Raw genomic sequence first — 6,193 nt, 5'->3', positions numbered from 1 at the left:
CTGAGGATCTCCTTTTCAGGTGAACACAGATCTGATGACATTTACGGGTTCTTTACAGGTGTAAATATTTGTGTAAACAAAACATGGACTCACTGGCCCTGAAATAGGGTAAACAGCTTGATATATACAAAGTCTGTATTAAACAGCGATTCTAAGTTGAATGTGTATACACTGCTCAGAGTTATTAGGCTTCTACAGAGTACAGTTTATATTGCAACTTAGAGTTGGTAACTGAGTGAGAATTTGTTTTACATTTTGCTTGCAACTCTGGTTTCAGGTTAAAAATACTTGGACTTAATCCAGTGTTATTAGACATGTTTTCCATCATGTCTGTATAGGACTGTATATAATGCCAGGATATGATATTGCTGTTAAAATACACGTGTAATTTAAAAATGTATATGAAAGTTGTGTGTCAGTGAGAAATTGAAATGAATAAGTGTAAAACATAAGGAACTTCTTCCCATCTGCTACTAAAAACTGCCCTTGATGATTCCAAGCTTGAAGTAATAAGTAGTTATATAAATAGGTGTTATGTTTACATGTATAATGTGTAGAACATTCTAACACATTAACCCCTGGAGCTTTCTGAATAGACTCGAAAACACCGAATCCCAGGTCATATTTTAATAACATACTGCCTAGTTGTGTTAGAAACATCGTTTTTCATTGGCTATTTGACTCACACATGAGCAGAAGGGTAAAAGTTGGATTTTTTTTTTTTTTGGTGCTCTAAATGGAGCCATTATTTTTGTATGGAGACCACTCTTTGTTCCAAATGCCCATCTTCTCCTACTTTTTGCAAAGGCTCATCTGTCTGTTTTTGCAAAGGCTCATCTGTCTGTTTTTGCAAAGGCTCATCTGTCTGTTTGCCGTTCATACTGGTTTGCCTTGGATCTGAGACCAAAAAGTCGGGACACAAAATCGGATTCCGACGACGGGCGAATTTTGTGTAAAAAAAATTCAGGTCCAAAAAATGAGGTTTTTCTATCTGTATTTCGTAGTGCATCTAGATATTCCAGATTATTTGGTATCATTGTGGAGCTACATCTGTCTACCTTTCTATAATACCACCCACTTTAGTGTATCTTGTAAGACCATGACGCTACAGAGCTTGGCAGTAGGTTACTACATCCTGCCCCGTCAAGTCGTTGCTAGGGGTTAATGTGTTAATGGGATTGTGTCAGACCAGAACATTCTTTGAGTTTTAATGGGATTGTGTTGACTATGAATATGTAATGTATGCTGTGAACTGCCAATGTGCTTAATACACAAGTTCAGTTTTTTTGCTAAACATACGTGATGCCATCATGAGTTGCAAGTAAAAATGCTGATACAACATTTTAATTTAAAAATTGACATTGTCCCTTCTGTAGATATGATAGGACTTTTGCTCCAATCCATTGGTGTTAAGTACAGTATGCCCTCATAATAAGGACCATTGTTATAATGTGATTCCTGTTATAAGGCAGATATAGTTATCAGTTAGTAGTAAAATTATATGTATTGTGCATTTCATTATAGCGTGTATCACATTAAGACTGTATACTATGTGCTCTCCCCCCCCCCCACTATAAGACCCTTTTGTTATTATAGTCTTTGTTAAAAGGTTGGTGTCGTCGTTGATCTCATTTCATTAAGTGGCAGTAAATTTACGTCTTATAAATTAATATACTCTGAGGCTCCCATGGGCAGCATTAAAATGAGGGATTATTGGACTGTGTACTTCATTGTAAGGCAGTCTCATAATATGCCAATGTACTCTATAACTCCCATGGGCAGCATTAAAATGAGGGATTGCATGATAAAGCTGTACCCATTAATCGGTCATACTCATAATCGGGCCGATTATTAGAACAATCGGTATAATCGATATCGGCAGAAATAATCGATGTCGATGTAAACATGTTTCCAAAATATAAATTGAATCATAACATTCATCTTGACATGTCTTGAATTTTAAATCAGAATTAAATAGTGGAAATTAAGGAATAAACATTTGATTTGGGGGTTAATTGAAAGACAGGATATTCTTAAAAGTAAATACTTTTTAACACGCTTGCTGTAAACTACCGCTGATTGTCTGCTCACAACAAATTATCAATACCATGCATGCATTCATCATAATCACAGCAGCCAGCGAGGCCTCGTGTGGCCGTTGAACTTCCAGCATACACATTACAGGGATGGTCCTGGCTTTTAAAAAGTGGTCGCCCCAAAAAAATTCACCAATCTCAATACATTGTATTTTGTTGCCAATTTTCAAAAAATATTGTCAGAATAAGTAGTGAATATTTTTCCAAGACTATTAATGTAATAGGCAATGAAAATTGAAAAAGATGGGATAGTTATTACTTTATTGACAACAAGCAATACAGCCATAATATTACAAAATAAATCGTTACATGACTGTTTTGCACTACTTCCATGGTCTTTGCATTGCACATCACCGTTAGTTAGTGCATAGATCTAACTGTTGTCACCTGAAATAAATGCATTATCAGATGTAAAATGTATACTTTCCTACAGTCTCTCTTTTTCTTTTTTTAATAGAAACATCAGGTATTAAGCAAATCTATATTATATATATTATTTTCCAAATAATACTTTTGTAAGAAACTTTATTTAGATAATGACATTTTAATACTAAAACCCTATGATCGTACTTTGCAATGTAAGTAAAGTGACGTATAATGCAACCGTCGATTTCATGCATTCAAGAATTGACCTCCCTCCCCCCCCCCCCCCCCGTGGCTAGCTTCACAAAGTACATCTCCGTCAACCAGGAGACTACTTCAGACATTTATTTTTCCGCGCTTTACATGCTTTGCTTGTTAGTGAATTGCTTCCTAAATCCCAGGAAGGATCACTGAATGCTGTAGATTTTTTCTCGACAAGCAAATTATGATCTCCATTCCCACCAATGAAACTTAAAAGAGTCAACTTGACCAGGCATTACTGTACCATATATATAAGCATTGATTACCTTCATTAAATTAAAAGAAGGAATGAAGAAACATATCACAGACCATATGTGCCCCCTAAAAACTAATTCGGAATAAATATGTTATTTAAGTTTTATTTGCATATATGAGTTAACAATAAGAAATAAGGTTGGATATAAAATGGGGAAATAGTTATCACATGTATGGTAGCTTGAGACCACATTTCAACTGTTAATATTAATTTGCACCCATTTTAGGCATTGTTAGTTATAAAAAAATAGGGCATGGTTTACTTGCCATCAAATGCTAGTGCTTTCACTAGCTGTAGAACAGGCAGTTTCTTGAAATAATCAGTCTCATAATCAGTATCAACAATTTTAATAATCGGCTATACACGGTATTGGCATAATCGGCAAAAAGTGACATTGGTACAGCTTTAGTGCATTACCTTGTACTTCATTAAGGGTATCTCACTTTAAGATGATCTATGGCTTCCATGGACAGCATTATAATGAGTACAGTATGATGTACTTTGTTATAAGGTGATCTCACTTTAAGATAGTATACTATATGGCTTCCATTTACAGTATTATAATAAGGGAGTACTGTATCATATACTTCATTATAAGGCAATCTTGCTTGAAAACAGTATAATCTTACTCCCGTGAACTGTTTTTATGGGGAAATATTTGTGTACTTCTTTATAAGGCAGTCTCACTTTATGACAGTATACTCTATGGTTCACATGGACAGCATTGTAATGAGGGATGACTGTATCATGTACTTTGTTAAAAGGCAGTTTCACATTTATGCCATATCTTCTTACTCCTTTTGAATGGTATTAAAAGGAGGGAGGACTGTATCATGTACTTCATTATAAGGCACTCTAACTGTTAGGCCTTATCCTGTATGGTTCCCATGGACAGCGTTATAATGAGTGATTACTGTTGCAGCTGAAATATTATTTTTTCTAAAATCAAAAAATTCACTACTTAACAAAATTAATTTTGAAGTAGAAGGATGTGTTACAAAATCTAGTCTCAGTCAATATAAATATTGATTAAAGTGGGGAAATTGGAAATTAGGAAATAAATGTAGTAAATGTAGTATGCCTGCCAGTTACTTTGATTTGGAATCAATTTATTAGACATTTAATGCCTTGGTTTTGTCGGTGATAGAATCAAAAAGTTAAACCACTTTTACTGGTGTTTACAAAATGAAGACTGAAAATTGGTCTACATACAATAGTATGTGTTAAATTGTTAACTCCCCACAAATTGGAAATGTTTACAGAGAACCTGATTAATTAGTGGGAGAAAAAGGAGTTTGAAGTTTGAACAGGGAAACAGGTCCTTGTGCTGCCAACAGGTCCCATTGCTGCTCTCTTCAATGAAATTTATAGCAGTGAAATTTTCGAGATCTTTATTTTATTTTATCTTGTCTTGTTTTTCAGTTTTAATGACTAATAGTAAATGGTGCTGATCAAGTCGAATCAGATGTTCTGTTATTCATCAGATTAAATACATATGTATTATAAGACTTCTCTTAAAGTACCCTATATACTCACAAGTCAAGCACACTTCAAACAACACTGACCCCGATTTGCCGCTGCATACTGTGCTGGTAGATCGAGGTATATGTTGTGATGATTTCTAACAAACTGCACAAAGACCCAGATCTGCCAGCACATGATATCCAGCATGGCCACCACAGCATCCAACTCGAAAATCTTTTTATTACCAATCATGAGTGGAATTCATATCAACATGGGGTTTTCTCTAAAAGATTACTTATGATGTCTAGTTGGTCCTAAGTGAAAATGGTGCTAGTCCAGTGTTTAATATGTGACCACTGGGGCCTTGAAAATCTACTTATTGCTTCTTGTCCTGAATGGAAAGCCATATCAACATGGGGTTTTCACTAGATTTTATTTGATGTCCAGTTGATCCGAAATGAAATTGGTGTTATCGATGTCCTATTTGGCTACTGCAGGGGCTGTATTGGGAATCTTATCACTTCTTCTGAATGGAAAATTTTAATGACATAGTGGTTTCACCAGAAGACTTCTTATAATGTCTGACTGGTCCTAAATAAAAATGTTTCTGCTTGGATATTCAATGTGGCCACCACAGTGACCATCTTGAAAATATTGTGTTTGCTTTTCTTGAATAGAAAAAAAAGTGCTGCCTGTGCATCCAGTATGGCCACCATAGCAGCCACCTTTACAATTGCTATTGTAAATATGGATGGTTATTTTGATGGTCGCTAAAATGTCCATTTGATATGTACTTGGTCCTAGCTGAAAATAGTGATGATCTGACCTCCACTATGGCCATCACATCAGCTGATAATCTGACCTCCACTGTGGCTATCACATCAGCTGATGATCTGACCTCCACTGTGGCTATCACATCAGCTGATAATCTGACCGCCACTGTGGCTATCACATCAGCTGATGATCTGACCTCCACTATGGCCATCACATCAGCTGATAATCTGACCTCCACTGTGGCTATCACATCAGCTGATGATCTGACCTCCACTATGGCCATCACATCAGCTGATAATCTGACCTTCACTGTGGCTATCACATCAGCTGATGATCTGACCTCCACTATGGCCATCACATCAGCTGATGATCTGACCTCCACTGTGGCCATCACATCAGCTAATGATCTGACCTATACTATGGCCATCACATCAGCTGATGATCTGACCTCCACTGTGGCCATCATATCAACTGATGATCTGACCTCCACTATAGTCATCACATCAGCTGATGATCTGACCTCTACTGTGGCCATCACATCAGCTGATGATCTGACCTCTACTGTGGCCATCACATCAGCTGATGATCTGACCTCCAATGTGGCCATCACACCAGCTGATGATCTGACCTCCCCTATGGCCATCACATCAGCTGATGATCTGACCTCCACTATGGCCATCACATCAGCTGATGATCTGACCTCCATTATGGCAATCACATCAGCCATATTGTTATTACTACTCCTGTTCAGATGAAATATTTTTCAGCATTGTGTTGTCAGTGGAAGATGTATGTTATCTAGTTGGTCATAATTAAAAAATTTGCGTTGATCAGACATGCAGTGTAGCCCCCATGGCAGCTATCTTGATAATGTTTGTTATTGTGTTACTCCACCTGATTAATTATGAAATCTAGTTGGTTCTGATTGAAAATAATGCTGATGTGTTATCAGATATGATAATAAACATGTTAACAATCT

Source organism: Sinohyriopsis cumingii, chromosome 8 (genome assembly GCF_028554795.1).
Source record: "Sinohyriopsis cumingii isolate HCF-2022 chromosome 8, ASM2855479v2, whole genome shotgun sequence".
Taxonomy (NCBI): Eukaryota; Metazoa; Mollusca; class Bivalvia; order Unionida; family Unionidae; genus Sinohyriopsis; species Sinohyriopsis cumingii.
The sequence above is the reverse complement of the archived record's forward strand: the minus strand, read 5'-3'. Positions refer to the sequence as shown.